The following is a 21,542-nucleotide window of genomic DNA, read 5'->3' on the forward strand; positions in this document are numbered from 1 at the left end:
GTTTTCAAACTTCGTTTTGCAACCAACTTGGATCCAAGGTTGCAAAGACTCATTTCAGCTAAAACAATGTTTTTCTAAATTATGAAATAATTAGATGCCATGATCAAATTTTGAATTGGTAGGATACAAGAAGAGGTTGCAAAGAATGTGTTTGACGTATTAAACCTGTTTATTTCACTTCATGAGAGTCACAATCAGCGATTTTTCACAAACTCACTCACTCACTCACTCAGCGATCAGCAAATCGCTGATTGTGACTCATAGAAAGCAAAATTTACAGGTTTTATGTTTCAAACTCATACTTTGTAACCTCTTCTTGTAAGTTACAAGTAAAACATGCCATCATACCATCTTTCGGTTTTATTATTCCGAAAAACATTATTTTAGCTGAAATGAGTCTTTGCAACCTTGCTTGGATCAAGTTGTTACTGTCAAGGTTCGTTGCAACTATATAGTATCTACCATGGCTGAAATATGTCATGTCACTGTGGTGTAGTAAAACTCTTTTGGACTACATTGGCAAAAGCGGAGCAATCGTACTGCAGGGCATCTGCATATAAAATGGAACTAAGAAATTTCGACGACGAAGACGATGATATTACGGATAGCGGATGGTTCGACGGTAGATCTTATACCAGTAACGCACCATGAAAAGGTGATCTACCAGCGTTGCTGGTTTGAAAAGATTAAAATGGACAAAAAGGAACGAACTCACGAAGTTTAGCCAATTGAACCTAAAGTTAGCTTGACATGTGTTGATGTAGAGGTCCAAGTTGTAGACGTTCCGAAACCTACATGAACTAGTCTGGTTTGTGGTTGAGCTTGCATGAAATGTCTTCCCTCGATTTGAGATAAAAGATGTTCAGATGTAGTCCAATAGGCAGGTTCAGCGCAGTGACTTAACGATGCGACGTATGATGGGACAAACTGAGCGGACGATGAAGTGAACTCGCTAAGGCTGTGAACCATTTGTTGAATTAAATTTAACTCGTGGTTAAATGTGACATTTCGAAAGTTATTTTATATGTTCGAAAATCCCCGTGCTGTCGATCGACCAGTTTTCGACCCACGGTTGTCAAAATTTAACTTCTTGTCTGTCAGAAATTACCATGCTCGGATAGCAGGGTTAATCGATAACTTTCCATCTGCCAAATTTTAACCAAAAGTTAAAAATTCACCAAATGGTTCAGAGCCTAAAATCGTATCCTGGGCAAGATCCTGGGTCTGTTTTTGACCAGATCTGCCACTGATTAGGTATAGAAACAAAAACTACTCGAAAAAAAAACAAACGTCACGTTCGATCACACGCACAGCCTACTCTCTCGTATTAATTTGAACGTCCTTCCAGCGTTGCCAGATTGTTTTAAGGCATATCGGTATCGAAGGTATTAAAAACCGGTATTTATCGGTATTAACTATTTAATAACTTTTATATTTTTGCCGTTTTTAAAAGTGAAATTTTTTACGATGGTGATCACTGGAACATGAGGGTAATCGTTTTATTTGATGGTTTTCTCAGTCATAAAACATTAATTTTTTTAATTTAATTTTTAAAATTATCGTTTACCTCAAGTGGTGATCAATATTGTGATGAAGTAGTTTTTCAATTTAATATCATTAAACGAACAAAAATATGGAAAATCAGCCACAACAACGACTGAACTATTGACAATATCGACAAACAATATTTCCCCTTGAAAAAGGCCACTTTTAAGACTGAGAAAGCCGTTAATCAAAGCGAAATTTTAGCTTTTGTACTATGATCGGAAAATTCCGCAAGAAAACTCTGGGGGAACATTTGAATTAGCTTTTGAACGAAGCTGAAAAAAATTTCCAGCGAAAGACGAAAGAGGCTCTCTTGGATGAAGTTCAAAAGTTGGAAAAGCATCCGGGAAACTTCCAAGGCATGAATTGAGAAACTTATGGCGAAAATTTAAATAAACTACCGGAAAAAATAGGAAGCCAGAAATTTCGAAAATCGGAAGTAAATTTCCAGAAGTAGCTATTTCTAGGAAAAGCCAGAAGTAGCTCGGAAAAAAACCATCCAACAGAATTCAAACAAAAGACCTTTGGCTCATGATCAAACTTCCACAAGAAGACAAAATAAATTTCTGGGAGAATTAATTGAACTTCCTGGAGAATACGAAAGAAACTTCCTGGAGACGCTGGCAGAAACTTTCTAAGGTAGATTGGAAGAAACATCTGAAGAAAATCGGAAGCCATAGCGCTTACGGAACAGTTGAAAGAAACAATGACATAATTCATAAAACATCCCTGAACACTCCGCAATTTCCCTGAAGTTTTCTGAACATTCCTTAAATGCACTTAGGAATATTGCATAATTCCTAGAAATTCCTTCAAAGTTCTTGAAATTTACCTAAAATTAGGGGTTGTTTTTGAGTTCTCTGGTCATCTCCGAAGCGCTCGGAATTTCCGTGATTATAATGAGACTACCGAAATATCTCTAATCATCTTTGAAGATCTTTGGACTTTCTTGAAGAAAACGAAATCTCTTAAGCGCTCTCACAATTTTCTTGAATTTATTGTAACATCAGCATTGAAGTTCTCTGATCTAACCGATTTTTTTTTTTTAATTTTGAAAAGTTATCGACTCTGGCATAGAACTTTCCATAAAATGTCCTCACAATGTTCCAATGTTCATTTAACTTCTCTTACGTTTCCTAAATTTGCATGAGCCCCTCAGGACATTGCTGAAGTCTTCAAAAATTGCCTGAGTTTCTCGGAACTCCTTTATAATTTCAGCAATTTCATTGAAATTAATTGATCTGTCCTGATGTTCTCTGAGCTTTACTAAAGTTCCTGAAAACCATTATATTTCACTGAAGTTCTTTGGACTTGTGAAGTTTCCAAAATATTTATGATGTTTCCTTAAGTTCACTGGAGTTTGCTGGACTTTTCTGAAATTTCCGGGTTTTCGAATTTTAACAGAAGTTAATGAAACTGTCTTTAATGTATCGAAACTTACACAAAAGTCTGGACTTTTCTGAAGTTTCATAACTTCTTAAATGCTCACGCAGCTAGTGTGGATCCGAAATAAAAATTTAATAGCATCCTTGAAGTTCCGGCAAAGTTGGAAAAACTGGCGGGAGAAGATGAAAGAATCATTCGAGCGAAGGCTGAAGAAGCTGTTGGGAAAGTTGGATGAAACTTCAGGAAGTTTAAAAATGAATAAAAACTTCTGGAAGTTAAATAATGTTAAAAAAATATTTCTTGATTCCCTAGGAATTACCAGAAAGTGCCATCGACTATTTCTCGATTGATGGGTAACCAAAAACGGTGAAGAAATGCAAACATTAGTCGAAAGAGTATCTAGCGTAAGGCATCTGTAGAGATGATTGTTTAGAATTTTGAAGGCTAAAAAAATACGAAGTATTCAAAAAGATACAAGTCTCTCACAAAAATTTTCTTTGAAATTCAAGTGCGGGCAGGCAATAATAAGTTTGATTATTTAAAAAAAAATCGGTATAAATCGGTATAAAATCACAAAAATCGGTATTCTGAGGAACCTTATCTGTATATCGGTATCTAGTTTGAAAATCGGTATAAATACCGATAAATCGGTATATCTGGCAACGCTGCGTCCTTCGTCCAGTTTCCAACCAATGCACAGTGGTTCCTGACTGGCCAAAACCTCCAAAAATTAAAGTTGATATTTTTTATTTCAATATTTTTTTATCATTTTGACATGTTAAGAGTATCTTAAATTGAATGATTTGTGCAGTTCTGTTGATAACATAATTTTTTATGGTTGTTATAGTGCAGCGATATCACAAGTTTAAAAAAAAAATCGTTATGTTTCTTGTTACAGTTTAAATATAGCAAAAAATAATGAGTTTATCAACTTGGTTGCTTGAGAAGAAGTGTTTCTCGGTTTATTTAACGTCAAATGGATGTAAGCTGTTATATCATTTATTTGAAAAGTTATGGATAGTTTTTCCTGAAAAATATTACCTTTTTTAAATTAAAAGAGCCATTTTTTCCGAAGAAAATAGCCTTTAACTTTCTAATCGAAAAAGATAGTAACCTAGTTGCTTGAGCAAAAATATGCGTCATTAAAGTTTTTAAATGCAATCAGAACAATGTTTTAACGAGAAATAAACGCATGAAAAGATATTCAAAGAAAACCGATTTTAGTGGCCACCCTAACCTGCTTGTTTAAAAAAATCAAAACTAATGAATCATAAGAGATAAAAACGTTGTGTCTACAACAAAGTTGCTTTCAATTGATAGTTCTACAACTGTTTAGAACACTGCTGTCTATCTCAATTAATAAAAAAAGTTCGTATTTTTAATTCACCAATTTTATGGACCACCCTAATTTTACGAACATAAAGATTGAACAAAAAATATGACGCAACTTTCCCTCAGAAACCATATACCGTAAAACGGGGTATCTTTGATAATGCGGGTAACTTTGATAGTAGAATACAATTATTAAATTTACTCTCTGCGCGTTTTCCGAATTGGAAACATTGGTTCCATATTATAGCTTAGGTATATAGTTTTTATATTGTATGTGTTACATATTTTACAAACATATTGAAATTTAATTTTCTTGTTTATCGCCTGTTTTAAAAAGCACTCAAATCATCACTTATGAAATGTATTTCTAATATAGCCATCACAAATTAGATGTTGTTTTCTTATTACTGATGATGATTTCTGATTACATACTCATTCAAAGTTGCTTATTTCAAGAATTAAATTATTTGAGTTTCACTCATTGTCTTTTACATTCAACGAAGATTATCAAAGTAATACCAAATCAAAATACTGATGTTCGGTCACAAGACTAAAAAAATAGAGCAAATGATATAATTTCCGTCAAGCATATTACTAACGAATTGACTCAAGGATCATCAGTACTTGTAAAAAATATTTAGAATATAGTTCAAAAAACTATCAATGTTACCCAGTTTTACGGTACCTAAAATTGACGGTTTGAATGCATTTTGTTCGTAACAAAATTGGCGGTATTCTCAGGGAAGATGAAAGCAAGAGTTTTTGTCAGCGCAATTGTACTCGACATTTCACCTTACTTGCTTATCACAAGCAATAAACAACAACGCAAAGATAAAGAAAAGTGTCTGTCGCCAATGAGCTCTGATTAACAACTGAACGGAGATTGTTGATAGATTTTCGTGTAGGAGAGACTCCGTGGGATTGAATCGCTTAAATGACAGATGTAGTATCCCTTTGAAGTTGGGTTGAAGTTCAAAATCGGGGAAACAAAACTTGGATTTGGACACAGTGGCTCACGACGAGCAACTCAATCCGATCAGCGATTAAGGGCAGCCTTGATAGATAGCTGCTTGCGGGGAGCCTTTCGCTGTGTACTGGAGAACATCGGTGAGACCGGATGGAATTCAATTTTGTAATCTATGTTAAGGAAAGTGCTTTTCACAGGCAATCGCTGACCATTTCATTTATCTTAGCAACAGTTACACATTCAGAATTAAAATCCATCATCTCTAGATCAAAATCAGACCACTTTCATTCCGCGACCGACTTTGGATTCTGAAATTGCACTGCCTATGTTGCCTTAAAAATATATGGTATGTTAGATTTAAACATTAGGGAACTGACATCCAATTAATGACCTTGACAAATGTCCAAATAATACTCTTGATCAAATTCATGGTGGTCCTGAAAAGGACCGATGGTTGAGTAATGCTGAGCTACTAGGGTGTTCAAAACGGATGAGGCTGGCGAACTGTATGTTGTTTGGAACGAGGGTGTTGCTCTTGGCATATATGACCCACAGCGACTCACGAAGCTGGATCCCGATCAGTAGCGGTGAGCATTGTTCCTCCTTCTTCGGTGAATGGACACTCATGTGGGCTGTAGCTCGCTGCTTGCGAGCTGCAAGCCGTTGTGTACAATGTTCAACGCCACGCTCCAAAAGCACTGCTGCTGCTGTTGCTGACGACCAACCGGACACCACCACACACGGTAATTGAATTTAATTTTTAAGACAGGATCGAATTTAATTTTTATATGTGTTAGGAAATGCGCTGTTTACAGGCAATCGGTGATAGTTTCGATCGCTATCGCAACAGTGGACATTTGTGTAATTTTCAACAGTGACCTATTGAAAATTAATAAAGTGTTCAATTTAGTAGATTTGTAGCAAAATTTCTAATCGATTGGCTTGTATCGAATTAAAATCCATCCACTATTGACATCGTTTTATGTGGTCAAAACTTGACCACTTTTCGTAATGCGGTAAATTTTGGTTTTTTTGAAATTGCACACCCAATATGTTGAAGTAAGACGTAATCCTACGTCAAAAAGTACCGAACACAATATAAGAAATTTGGTATGTAAGTCCTTCCTTCATCTCGACAATCAGAGCATTGCCCTTACTTCCTCCCTGACGAGGCCTGGGTTTCTCCTTCTTCTGTTATTCAGGGTGTCTACTACCTGGAAAAACCTGGAAAACCGAGAATTTACAGGGAATTTTATTTTTTCTGGAAAACCTGGAATATTCAGGGAATTTTGGTTCCACTCAGGGAATTTTCCAATTATCACTTCATTCGTAACGTTTCTTAAGGACACTGAACTTGACAAGCATCTGACAGCTAAGAAAACGTGTGCTAACGAGACAAGTTCATTAAGAGAGTCTTGTCACGCTCGCTCTTCGCTGATTTGTATGTGGAGGATCAAAATCGTCGTAAAAAGGAAACAGCCGAAAAAGAGAGACTGGCAACTGTCAAAAGAAAGCATACGAAGCATGTATTGTATAAAAATAAGCATGCCAGACAGCAGGTCTGAGAGTCTACAGAGAATTTTTTTTTTGGGCTTCAGAGAGGGTCGGAGATCTACTGAGAAATTTGTTGAGCTTCAGGGTAGTTCGTAGATCTTGAGAACAGAACTACAAACAAATTAAAAGTAATTAACAGAAATTCATAAAAACAAAATCACAAGAGAGGTCGTAGATCTTCAGAAAATGTTCAAAGAAAGTTTCAAAACTTCAAGCAAGCAAAAATAATTTCAAATCAATTTGTAAAACTATAAGCGAAATTTTGCAAATCTTCAGGGAAATTCGCATAAATTCAGACAAGTTCAAGAATCTACAGTGAAATATAAAGTATTTCACAGAAGTTTGGAGATCCTCGAAACATTATTCATCATCAGAAAAGCTCGTAGATCTTCAGAGCAAAGCTACAGAACTTAGAAAAAATTACAGGACATCTTAAAAAAATCACAAGAATCTCAGAAATGTTAATGGATCTTCAGTAAAAATTGCAAAACTTCAGGGAAGTTCGGCGATTTAAAAAGAAATTAAACAATTTCAGGAAAATTCGTAGATCTTGAGAGAGACATTTAAAACTTCAAAGAAGCTCAAATATTTTCAGATAAATTTTGACAACTTTAGGTAATCTTCAAGGAAATTTTTAAATCTTCAGGGTAACCCGAGAGGAATTTACAAAACATCAGAGAAGTTTGCAGATCTACTGAGAAATTTATTGAGCTTCAAGTTTTTCTTGTAGATCTTGGGAATAGAGCTACGGAGCTTAAGACAACTTTACAGAACTTTAAAGATATTTGCAGGAATTTGACAGAAAGTTTCACAGTTTCTCACAGATGTGTGATCATCAGAAAAATTCGTTACATGTCAGTAAAGCACCTCAATTCCAAAAACAAATCGCAGCGAAGTACAAAAGTACAATATTTTGCAGAACTCCATGAAAGTCGGAAATAGATAGATCTAAAGAACTTCAGAGAAGTCCGTAGACCTTAAGAGAAGTCTGTAAAACGTCAGAAAGTTCGTACGTTTTTAGAAAAATTTGCAAAACTTCAGCAAAACTCACACATCTTCGGGAAAGTTCGCCGATCTTTAGATCAAGAATCCACAAAGAAATTTAAAGAACTTTAGAAAAGTTCGAAGATCTACTGTAAAATTTATTGAACTTCAAGGCAGTTCGTAGATCTTTAGAGCAGAAATACAGTACTTCAGAAAACTTTACAGAATTTGAAATAAATTTTAGAAACTTCAGAAAAGTTCAGAGTGTAGATTTTCAAAATTTTACTGCAGTTCTTGGATTTTGAAAGACATTTACAGAACTTCAGGTAAGTTCGCTGATCTTTAGAGATATTTGCACAGCTTCAGAAAAATTAAAAAAAAAACGTCAGAATACTTCCTAAAACTTCCGGAAAGCTCAAACATTTCTAGATAATCTTTTAATTCTTTAGAAAATTGTATAGATGTTCAGAGATATTTGCAGATATTAATTGAACCATGAAAATCTACAGAGAAAATTACAGAACTTTCGAGTAGTTTGTAGATTATTAGAAATTTTGTGAACATCAGAGATAATTGTTGATCTTCAAGGATCTTAAATCTTCAGGGATTCAGGAACGTGGTAGATGCTTAGGAAAATTTTCAGAACTTCTGAAGAACACACAGAACTTCAAAGAAATCTGTAGAACTACCGAGAAATTTGCAGATTGTCAGAAAATATTGTTGATCTTTAAAGAAATTTTACCGGAGAACAGAAACAAAACTTCAGGGACGTCAGAAGGTTTGAAGACCTTGAAGAATTGAGTTGTTAACAGAAATTTTCAGAACTCAAGGAAGAACTTTTCCCACTAGCTTGTCTAAAGTTGGTATCGACATCCTGGCGAAGTTTTGAAATCCATTTTCATCTTCATATCGCAGCTCTTGATGGACAAGATGAGCCAGATCCCTGCCGGTGTTCCTTCTGAGCAACCATTTCCTACTCCACAAAGTTCATCTTCTCTTTCTCATTTTATTTAAAATAATAAAAGCAATACGTCTGCCGAAATTAGAGAATTTTCCGGTAATTCATGATGGAAGTATTTACTTTTGATTCCTGATACAGTTTTGTATTAAAATCTAAATTGACAGTTCTTTATATATGTGCAAGCAGTGTGAATTTGTAACAGTTGGGGTACTCCCGGCCCAGCATTAATGAGACCCCCCTCTACACTGCCTCAGGGTCGGCATAGACGTGTGACTATCACGGCCAAGGAAACACTCAAATACTCTTAACACACCTAGATGAACTCTCACACACAGGTCTCGTTTATTTCCCTAACTTTCCCACTTTCTTATCGGTTATCTGCTACCTTAGCCTTCACTAGTTCTTCCTTCGTCTTCCGTTGTCGATGGGGCCCCCTTCTCCTCCGTTCCGCTACACCTTCACCTTCACTTTCTCCTTTCCTTTGCTTCTGTTCTTCGTCCCTCGGTTTCGACTGTGGGTTGCCCAGTCGATTCACCTCTTAACCCTTCACTCTCCTCTTCTCCTACGGGTGCTCCCACGGTACCGTTTGCCGAGCCGTTCGCGAACGGTATAACGTGTCCACGACGCTCAAGGCCGATCCACAATGGCGATGAACACGGACTAGTAAACGCGGCTGGTTCGCGCCGTAGATAAATGTTGACGGTAAACTACGGGGTCCTGTGGGCACAATAGGATACCATGATGGCGGTTAATGATGAGGGCAATTCGGGTTTTGGCTTGAAGGGGTTTTTACCTGGATATTTCAGTAGGTTGGCTCCTCCTCCACTACTGATCGAGTTTCGCGCCTTAAGACTCGTGCAGACTAATAACTTTAACTCGAATAATAATCTTTCACTATGATGTACATCATATTCGATTTGGGTTTGTCTAGCTTGGTTTTCGACTACCACTTTTGACTTTTGCCAGGCAATTAGCTAGCAACGATGGCGGGTGATTTCCTTGCGCTCTCGATCGTTGATCCATTTTCCTTCAGCCCAATTTCGCCCCATCATGGCCCCTTTTACACCACCTCCCGATGGCCTCCCAATCCTGCTGTCAGCGGCATCTGGCTGTGAGTAGTGGAACTTCGTGGAGTGGTTGCGTGCTGTCCAGTGGGTGGTGGGCGGTGTTGGCACTAATATTTGAATCCTTTCCTGGCATTCATAACATTTAAATCGAAACACTAAATTCGCGACAATCTCAACAATCTTAGACAGATAGACACACCACTGGTTACAAACACCAGCAAACAGGGGGGTTCGACAAAGTGTGTCGAAAGTAAATTCGAGCAGATTTTTCATTATGGTGGCGGTCAAAATCAGATAGTCTAAACGGACCTTAAGAGATTTTAGACATGAGAAACCATGATTTATTCTGTCTTGATCTTCCAAACAGAGTTGGACTCAAACATATTATCAAAATGATATTTTATTTTTGAAAGCATATTGTTATTTTTTTTTTTTTTCGTTTTATCAAAATAGTATAGACAGGTTTCTTACTTGTATTTATATTCTTGATTTAAAAAAATACCACACAAATACTAACAAAGAATGTAATATTTGATTAACGTAATGCATGCTACTGTTTGAATAACTAATGTGATTGCAAAAACCAAATACAATATTACACCCATGGATATAATTTCTTTTCGCAAATTATGTGTAGGATAAATGCACCAATAGTGGAGGTACTTTAGTGCAATGCGTTCCTATGGTGGCTTATAGAGTCTCCCTAAGCCGCTATAGAAATACATTGTACTAACGTATCTCCACTATTGGTGCATTTACTAAACATAAATTGTACAAATTAATATTAAACAACCTATGTGCATCTGTTCTGCTGTAATATTCAATAATTTTTTTGCTGTGCCGACTTATAAGTACCAACGTCCAAGTTTGGACAATCGAAAATAACATAAATCAATAAGTACATAAAAGGGATTCTAAATGGATAAATAGATAAAAAAATAATGTGTATAATTTGTATGCACCTGGAATTTTTTTCATCCGACCTGGAAAAACCTGGAAAACTCAGGGAATTTGATTCCTTGGATTGAGTAGACACCCTGTTATTATTTTTTCTTCACTTCCTTTTCCTTCCTTTTTCCCATTTCTCCATCTGTTTCTCGACGGTGTGTCATCAACAACCTGCTCTTTGCTCCTTGTTGCCTTCCTGATCATTATTGGATTTCTTCTGCTCCTCTTCTTCTCCTGGAGTTTCCCATTTTCTTAACTCCGAGCGTGGATTTCGGAGTCCCTTCGGCGTCTCCTGTGCTTCAGCCAATATCTTCTCCTTGACCTCCAGCAAACCCTTTTCAGCAGTCCTCCTCTCATCCTCAGCGTATTCTGTTCTTATCTTATACAGCGTATTTGATACCATTCAGTAGCACCTTGATTCTAGTTTGGACGTTGTTCTTATCCTTTATGAACTAGTAGAGCTCGTTGACCTCCCTTCTGACATCCACCATGTTGGTCCTCCCAAGCTGCAGTCCTTGTTGGGGTGTACCACTGCTGGATTTCGGTGTGATCCTCTGGCTTATCACAAAACCTACACAGCAAAAAATTAATTTTAATATACCATCCAAGAGGATGCACTTCAATCATGTCGAAAATCGCATATATTTTTTATGGCCACAAAAATAAACAAATGCAGTAAAAGCAGCGTAAAGGGTGTCCCACATCAAATTGCATTACGGAAAAAAAAACGCTGTAGAAAATTACCTAGTTGACCGATCATTTTCAAACATTTAGACAATAAAATATAACCCATAAGTAAGCTATTTCATTCAGTTTCAATACCATAACCGTACGCTCGCACCTTACGCTTAACTCAACTTATTAGGTTCTGTACAATATCTGGCTGCAGCTTCTTCTGTACGGAAACCCACTTTTTCTTCATGTCTTCCTCAGATTTAACCTCCTTGGGATGCTTCCGTAGTGCCTGCTTCATAATAGCCCAGTATTTTTCGATGGGCCTTAGTTCCAGTGCGTTGGGGGGGGGGGGGGGGGGCTCATGCCCTTGGGTACGAAAGTGACCACGTTGGCTTCGTACCACTCCAGAACAACATTTGAATAGTGGCACGAAGCTAGATCCAGCCAGAAGATCGTAGGGTCCTCGTGTTGCTTCAACAGAGGAAGCAGACGCTTCTGTAGGTAGATCTCCCCATTTACAGTCCCGGTAGTCACGAACGGCACACTCCGTTATCCACATGAGCAGATCGCTTGCCAAATCATGTATTTCTTGTCAAACTTTGAAAGTTTCTTCTTCCTTACTTTCTCTGGAACATCAAACTTGTGCTGGGCAGTGAAGAACAATAGCCCTGAAAGCTGCCGGAAGTCCGCCTTGACGTAAGTCTCATCATCCATGATAAGACAATGAGACTTCGTCAGCATCTGGGTGTACAGTTTCCGTGTACGTTTAATCACACGACTCACCGTTGACTGCACGATTCCGAGTTGTTTTCCGATGTCCCGATGAGAGAGTTGAGGATTTTCCAGGAGCTTGCGCAAAATCAATTCGCGACGTTGCTTTTCGGGTGACACCATTTTTTGCAAGTTTCGAAAAACTGTCAGCGATAAAAATACAGTGTAAACAATACGCTCTAAGCTACTTCCATTCAAACTTTCAAGAGAAATTACCCAATGGGTAATTTTCTACAGCGTTTTTTCCGTGATGCAATTTGATGTGGGACACCCTTTAATGTCAGTTTATGCACTGTATTAATGATAATTTTGTCCTTTTTGGCCAGTAAAATTACACCATTTGACAAGGCACGGGCGGGATCCCTACGTTGTATTACGGATATAAAAGAAAACAACACCAATTGCTTTGCCGTCCTACCATGGCAGAGGCAGTGAAACTATTGATATGATTATTTATTGTTATCATTGGTATCGGCTTGTTGATGTGAATGTGTGTATTGCTAATAGGATATAAACAAACACCATATTGTCGACACGATTGAAGTGTATCCTCTTTGATGTGATATTAAAGGGTGTCCACGATGAAATTGCCACACACAAAATTGATTCGCAAAATTCGAGTTTTCATCCGATTGCCATCAAATTTTCAGGGATTGAGAAATAACTATTAAACTTCATTTTACCATTTTACTCGTATTTTATTTACAGTCCATACGCAAATGCCCGCACCTTGGCCTTAACCCCGGCCATAAGATTCTGCACAACCTGTGAATCAACCGTTTTTTGCATGTAAACCCATACTTTCTTCAGTTCCTCGACTGTCTTCACTACCTTAGGTCGTTTAAGAAGGTGCTGCTTCATAATCGCCCAGTACTTCTCGATGGGGCGGAGCTCCGGAGTGTTGGGAGGGTTGAACATTTTCGGCACGAAATTGACCTTATTGTCCGCATACCACTTCAGCACGTCCTTGGAGTAGTGGCATGAGGCCAAATCCGGCCAGAAGATTGTTGGGACGTTGTGGGCCTTCAGGAGAGGAAGCCGCCGCTTCTGGAGGCACTCTTTTATGTACACCTGTCCGTTCATCGTGTCCTGGGTCACGAAAGGTGCACTCCGCTTCCCGCACGTGCAGATGGCTTGCCAAACCAGGAATTTCTTCGCAAATTTGGACATCTTCTGAGTGCGGACATGCTCCGGAACGCTGAACTTATCCTTGGCCGTGAAAAACAGGTTGCCGGGGATCTGTTTGAAGTCGGCCTTCACATATGTTTCGTCGTCCATGATGCAGCATTCAACTTTCGTCAGCATGTTGAGGTACAACTTCCTGGCACGGGTTTTGGCGGACTTGTTCTGCTTCTCGTCGCGATTCGGGGCCTTTTGTACCTTGAACGTTTGAAGCCCAGCCTTAGTTTTGGCCTTCTGGACAAAACTTCGGCTTAGGTGCAGCTTCTTAGCCACATCCCTAACGGAGGCGTTCGGATTTCGGTTGAAGGCCCCAACTACGCGGTTGTGATTTTTGGTGTTGTACGGAATACTTTTTCCTTCACTTCTGGGCTTCCGATCGGTGGTCAACCGTTCCTCGAACCGCTTAATCACTCGCGACACCGTGGAATTTGCGATTCCCAACGTTTTAGCGATGGAACGATGCGAGAGATCCTTGTTCTCGTGATGAATGCGCAAGATTTTATCACGCACGAGCTGTTCTTTCGACTCCATTTCCGCGAGTTTTGATCACAGGACTTTAAAACTTGCAGGATGTAAATAATGCACTATGAACTAAATCCACCCAAATTTTCATTAAATTCTACCCAACGGTTAAAAAGTTAGAGCAATTTCATAGTGTGGCAATTTCATCGTGGACACCCTTTAATATAATGTTTGATTTGTAGCGCTTCTTGGGGCTTGCTACTGACGCATTTCGCGCCAAATCGTATTCGAAACTGGCAGCACCCTCTCAGATTTCAATGAAACTTTCTGGATGTGTAGACTTTGACTAAATAAGCACTTTTGCATACTCAGTTTTCCAAAATTTATCTAGACTAACATTTGAGAAGGGCCAAACTTTTTCTGCCGATTTTTTTCAAAAAAATATAAACTTCTACAAAAATGTGTTGTATGAATGACTTTTAGGAAATTGTCCAAGTTATCGAAAAAAAAATGAACTGGAAAAAAATTCTTTTTAGACCTACACTGAAAAAAATCTATTTTTAAAATTTAAAGTCGATTTAAAAAAAAATGGCCATGTTTGATTTGGATGAAAATTCGCATCAAGATAGGTAATTATGTTTACTACCTACCGTCCATACATCGATAGACGGGCACTTTTAAGGAAAAAAAGTTTTTCTTACAAAAACTTTTTCATGTCTGAACTGATTTTTTTTTTTTTTTGATTTGCCATTTTCACACAAAACTAAACCAGTGAAGCTGAAAATCATCTCAGAATCTAATGAAGCTCAATTTGCGATTCAATTTTGTCTAATCAGCACTTAAGATCACTTTGATTAATCGAGAATTTCATATGAAAAGGGCTCATGATGCATTTCTCGCCAAATCGTATTTGGAATTGGCAGCACCCTCTCAGAGTTCAATAAAACTATTTGGACATGTAGACCTTGTCAAAAAATATAATTCCCTTATTCTGTTGTCTACTACTGATGCAAAATTTGACAATATGTGAGAGAAAAAAGTCAAGATTTTTCATATATCATTTATTTATATATTTTCAATGTTTTAAACCTATTTTCATACATGCTATTTTTTCCTTTTTCCAATCAAGTTAAATATTGTTGGTTCATCTTCTGAATTAGAATACCTTTTTGCCGCTACTTTGTCACCAGTTATAGGCACAAATCTGTGTGCCAGATATTGTCTTTGTGCTATTATATAGTTCTTCGAGTTCTTCTGACATTTCGATGTACTGTTCAGTGGATATGTACTCGAAACGTAGTTTTGTGATATTTTTATCTGTTTGTTCAACTGCCCAGTTATATAATTCTCGTGGAGTTGTTATGGTGTTTCCATAATCTCAAGCAAGACTAGCTCTCTTTGCTATTCGCTTAAGAGTGCCACCAATGGCATCACAGGGACATTTTCCATGAGACGTTGCAATAAAAAATGCCATTCTGCTTCTTATCCATGCTTTGACTGAAATCTACACAGACTAGTAAAGTTTTGTTTTAATTTTTGTATTGTGATGCTGAACTGCAACTGTATCGTGAGTCATTACTTCTGATATGATAATGAAGCTAACATTTTCAAGTTTATTGTCCTTCTTATAATAATTTTCAAATGGATGTATTGTTGCTTGAGAATTATTCCAGTGATATCCTTGAGCAGCGTTTTGGATAATGAATGAATAATTTTCAGAAAAATAACAAATTGCTAGAATTTCGCCTTCTTTTAATGATTTATTTTTATTTCTTAGAAAAGATGACTGTTGTTTGTAAATAAAGTCATGAGTTATAAGTTTGTTAATTTTATCAATGAGATACGGAACAAATTCATCAACAGGCTTGATAATCGTTTCCAAATTACAACGATCAGTATTCAGCCACTGTTGAAACACAACATCTTGTATGTCATTTGATTATAATAGCAAAGTAAGTTCCTCTTCAATATGTTCATTGGAAGCACACTTTTCGCAAGCACGGAAAAAGCAATCAGTTGTTCTAGTAGAAGTATTACAAAGCATGTTTTCTATTATTGCATCTTGTGGCATAATTCTTAAACTGTTGATCATTAATTTTACATTTTCATGAATTTTACAAATACATACATTATGTATACCAGTAGAATCAAGCAAAATGCAATGTTTTGGTCTCAATTGTGTAAATACAGTGAAACCAATATTAATATCTTTATATTTATCAACACAAATCATGTACGCTTCTTTGAGGGACATCATTAACAGGCGTTTTTGAACGTGTCCTTTTCGTCCATTTCTAAACTCGGAAACAAAATCATTTGTTCCGGGTATAGGTCTACTAATATCATTGTCATCCAAAAATTCCCTAACTAGTTTTTTTTTGTATCATCGTTAATCCCATGCCCACTTCTTTTGTTGGGTGTGCTTAGAATACCCTGCTCATTAACAAGGCTCTTCACCTGCCACACCATGTACGTTGGTGCGTTGAACTCTGCTACAACTTTATTCACGGACCAAGACTTTGGCAATACTGATAATACTGTTATCTGATCTTTTCTGTCAGCTGTAGAGGAATTGAACTTCTCCTTTAGCTGCACAATAATTTCTTCGTATGCCTCTACTTTGCTAATGTCTGCTGTATCTAGGCCAAATATATTTTTTCGCACTGCTTATGTAATTTCTAGAGATTTTATTGAACGATAATCCATGCTCCTCATGTTCCTCGATGAAATTGGAGATAAATTCAACGTTTCCACAAAGAAATTAAACTTCTCAACATTGTATGGGCGTTGCAGATCATCTGCTGATGGAACTGACTCCAATGATGGAACCGATGGTACTGTATCTGGAGGAAAGAAGAAGAAAACATAATTAATAAGTGCAATTAGGAGGTTGCAGTTAAAATTTGATAGAATAATCAGGATGACTGTTCTTACCTAGCTCATCTACGGATTGATGGCCACTCATTGATGGACCTGGATCATCACTATGCTGCTGCCCACTAGTTGACGGTTGGATATTTACTTCATTTCCAACCGATCGGCGTTTTTTCATAACTGGACTTCTATTATGAGATATCACGCTACGGCATGACTCACAAATGCTCATCGTTTCATCAATTTCGTGGTTATATCCGATAGAATGTATTTTTTCTACCATTGTTGACGATATGGCCCGTAACTTATTTCGGTTGCATCTCGGATTATTTATATTTGCACAACATTTCAATCCTTTGAACCTTAATTTACTACTTTGGTCCATGATAATAATTTTACTACAACTTGTCTTCACAACTTTCGTTATCAGATTGACTGCTGCTTGTATGAAATCAGCCTTAGTTTTATAGTGCTCATAGGTAGAATGAAGTGGTAGGTATATAATGTTAATGGTTTAGGTATAAATAACATAAGGGCATATAGAATTATGATGCGATACATTGGCTTCCCAAATCGTTGTTGATTCGAAAGAAGATCTCAATTTAAATTTTATTCATACCTAATTCTTTATGGATAATTTGAGCTAAGTTGTTATAGGAGTATCGGATTTTGCCTCAGTAGTAGACAATATAATCAATTATATTATTTTCTAATGATATAAGCCCTTTTCATATGGAATTCTCGATTAATCCAAGTGATAAGTTGCTGATTAGACAAAATTGAATCACAAATGGAGCTTCATTGGGTTCTGAGATGATTTTGAGCTTCACTGGTTTAGTTTTGTGTAAAAATGGTACGTTAAAAAAATCAGTTCAGACATGAAAAAGTTTTTGTAAAAAAAACTTTTTTTTCCTTAAAAGTACCCATCTCGCAATGTATGGACGGATGGTAGTAAACATAATTACCTATCTTGAGGCAAAGTTTCATCCAAATCAAACATGGCCATTTTTTTTTTAAATCGACTTTAAATTTAAAAAAATCGATTTTTTTCAGTGTAGGTCTCGAATGAAATTTTTTAGTACTTTTTTTTTCCATAAATTGGTCAATTTCCTAAAAGTCATTCATACAACAGTTGTCATTTTTCCATAATATTTTTTTGAAAAAAATCGGCAGAAAAAGTTTGGCCCTTCTCAAATGTTAGTCTAGATAAATTTTGGAAAAACTGAGTATGCAAAAGTGCTTATTTAGTCAAAGTCTACACATCCAGAAAATTTTATTGAAATCTGAAAGGGTGCTGCCAGCTTCGATTCGATTTGGCGCGAAATGCCCTACTGCTGTTACTCGTAGTTTTTGGATTGAGCCAAGCCCATCAGTCGACACAGTAAATTTAAACTTAATTGCAATTATAATTCCCTTGTCCATGTTAGCAACATCGGGAAGTGGCCAGTATCTTCTATTCTTTATTAACGTCGGTATCTGTTCCGCAATCTAGTGCCAATCACCGACGGACATCGATTGCCATCCATTGACGGCAACCGAATGTGCAGGAAGGCAGCTTCCACACCTGCGTAGGTTATCGCACCCATTCAAACACCATGGGCCAGGACCAACGGCTTTACTTCTCTTCCGAAGGATTTTTATGCCTCAGAAAAATCCCACCGACCTCGGCTGGGATTGAACCCAGACCTATTGGGGTGAGTAGCCAATATCTGACATGAACTAAAATCACACCAAATCACATGAACATTCATGAAGTGACGATATGAGCGCCTGAAGTCACATTGGTCACACGCATACATGTTCCGGTTACATCCTGGCAAGACCATAGGCTGTGTCCGGAAATAAATTGGCCTTATTTGTATATGTTTAGGGAACCCCCGTAGGAGCAATCAATAAATATAATATGGAACATTTTTTAAGAATCTAGTATCTAATCAAAAAAGTATGGTTTTCCTATACCGTATGCATTGATTATCACAGATTTTTAAACCATCGGGAGAGGGCCCCTACGAGCGTGACGTATTTAATGGATCGTCCCAAACGAATAAAAAATTCCAACCCGAAAAATTTCGACAATTGAGTTCAGCGCCTATTAGCACAGTTTTTCTCTATAGTCGATTTTTTACTGATTAGACTGATGATGGTGGTCCCACAAATAGTAGAATGATCGACCGAAAAAAATCCACCTTTTATCTTTCTTTGTCACCTTTCGATATGCAAACAGAACCCCAACAATCCATCCAATGTGCTGCAATTTCCCTTACGATTACGTAGAACAATACATCTTTATTCGAGCTAATGTGGGAGGTGTGAGAATCAATTATCGGGTGAGAACAACGCAGTCCCAAAAGTGACGCTCACTGGCATAACCCGCATTGCATTCTAAATTGTACTGATCTCGGCGGTTTGTCACGACAGCCGGTGGATTTCGTTGGTTTCGGTTATAACGGCATCTCTTTAAGTCACATGCCACTATGCACCACCAACAACATCAGCCGCTGCACCACTAATTTTGGAGCTATGGTAAAGGGCGGACTCACAGCAACGGTTCAACTATCCAGCGGCATTTATTCGACCGAGACTGTGGAGATTTCTAAGATATACATTTTATGCAAAGATAGTATTGGGGTGGTTCTCATTATGTTACTTCAGTTAGAGCAATGGATTCCAATACAGCTCTTGATATGGTTGTGATCTAATGGCGCACTAATACTTTAATATTTCTATTTGTATAACAAAAGTTTACTTTTAGCAGTCATTCGCTTTTGATGTTGCACTATTTATTGAAAAATGGATCTACTACTGTTTTCTGTTGTTCTGTTTCTTAATTAGATATAAACTAATTTACGTGACATTAATTTAAAATATGTATTCAGATAATCCCAAAGAACCACTACTTCAGTATGGATGAAATTGATTCAAGTTTTTGTCAAAAGTTTTTACCAGTTCTAACAGTTAGCTCAAAATGTTTTGGTGAGACTAATACACGTTGAGCTCTCAAATCAGAAACTCTCGATCAATTCTTAAAAAAATTTAACGCAAATCTGTAATCATATTTAGGGGTTACTTTTCATTTCAGTTGATTGTGTCAAAGGAGTTCAAAATTCGCGAGCTTTATCAGGATCTGATTTAGAATCAATTGTGGTGTGTGAATCAAAATGAAGAATTTGAACCACCCTATAGAGATTTGCCTTCAAATGGCTATAATGTTGCACAGTGTAGCAGGTAATAGCGTGATATTTTTTCAATGAACTATTGTGATACGGTTGAAAGATGAAGAGCTCCGTGGTGGTAGCTGGTCTCATTCCAACTACATACGTTTAGCTGGCTTACATGATCTTTGACTTGTGTTAAGCTGAAATTAATAGAGTGCTGTTTTAGCTCGTGTAAGATCATGTTAAGCTTTATGTTACTTGACTTGAAAATCACCTATTCAAATCATATACTGTTGTCACAGGATTATTAGGCATTGATACAATTTTTTAACTCACCTTGTACTTTGCCATGTTTTTGGTATTAAATTTCAAACAAAATCAAATATGTGTAAGCAAAACATGAAAAAATTCACACATGGTTCGATCACTGAATCGCACGGAACAGCCCATGGCCAAATAGCTGATTAATGGTAACCTTATATGAACCTTATTTTTTAAATGTAACATAACGGGTTGCACCGGAAGTTTGCTCGCCAAAAACCTAGCGCAAACGATTATGAAAGTTGATGTCATCCGGCACAAAACAGACAACTTCTTCGGTGTCCATCCAGCAAGGCCACCATCATCTGTATTATGACCTCCGAATTGTCGCTTGCAATCAATCCGAGAGATAACTTTCAAATGTGCGATCGATCTTGATCGGGTCTTCTCCGGTGAATGCTTTGGATCGAAGAAAACAAAAAAGTATCACCGTAAGCAGGTTTTAAATTTAGTTTTTTTTTTAACAAAGTCTTGTGAATGTCGTAACTGGGTGTAAAACCGTCTCATCCGATATTGCGCCGAATACATTGCATACATTGACTTTCAGGCGCTGCTGGAGGGCAAGAAGGAGGTGCTACATCACATCCAAATATTCTTCACAGCCCTGATCGAACAAGTTGTATTTAATGGTTCCAAACAAAACCGTGCCACTTGTCCGACGACCGGACGGCTGGCTGTGTTATGTAAATTAATGAAGCATTGCAAATTGTTGATAAAAGAATCGTGTGGCCGCGCAAACGAGAGACTTGATTCGCCGAGGTAAAACTCACGATAATGTTAATTTAGCAATCTTGGAAGAACATTAAATTGAAAAGACGTTAAATTGCAACCTGTCGATTTACGACTTTGAGGGGATTATTGAGCGCTGAAGGTGTTATTAATAAATTGACAGCGTAATGATGTTAAGATGAGCTATCAAGAATGCAGAATGATTGTTTATCTGGATTGCATCCACCGTGGTTCTTCCTTTCGGGAATCTGACCTGCATCTTTGACAATACATGCTCAATTCATCTGGATGTTGCAGAATTTGCATCGTCCTTGGCTTATATAACGGATGTGCTTCTTCTGCTTGGTGATTTTAACCTGCCTGGGCTTATCTGGTCGCCCTCAGGCTAGATTTACGCGTTCCCAGATCCGATTGCATCTTCAACTACTCCTGCCAGCCGCTTACTCGTAGACGGCACTGCAAACCTTGTTCCCAATTTCCAGTCTCGTTTTCTTCACTTGGTTTTTGTAAGCGAAAGTTCACTTCTGGACTGTGTCGTCGCTGAAGCGCCTGACGTCATCGTTTCTCTTGTCAATTTCCACCCTGCTTTGAATATATTTATCGCAAACGTATCTCAAATTCGTTTTGAG

Source organism: Ochlerotatus camptorhynchus, unplaced genomic scaffold (assembly GCF_037179485.1).
Source record: "Ochlerotatus camptorhynchus isolate MF236.1 unplaced genomic scaffold, CSIRO-AGI_Acam_v1.1 ptg000412l, whole genome shotgun sequence".
Taxonomy (NCBI): Eukaryota; Metazoa; Arthropoda; class Insecta; order Diptera; family Culicidae; genus Ochlerotatus; species Ochlerotatus camptorhynchus.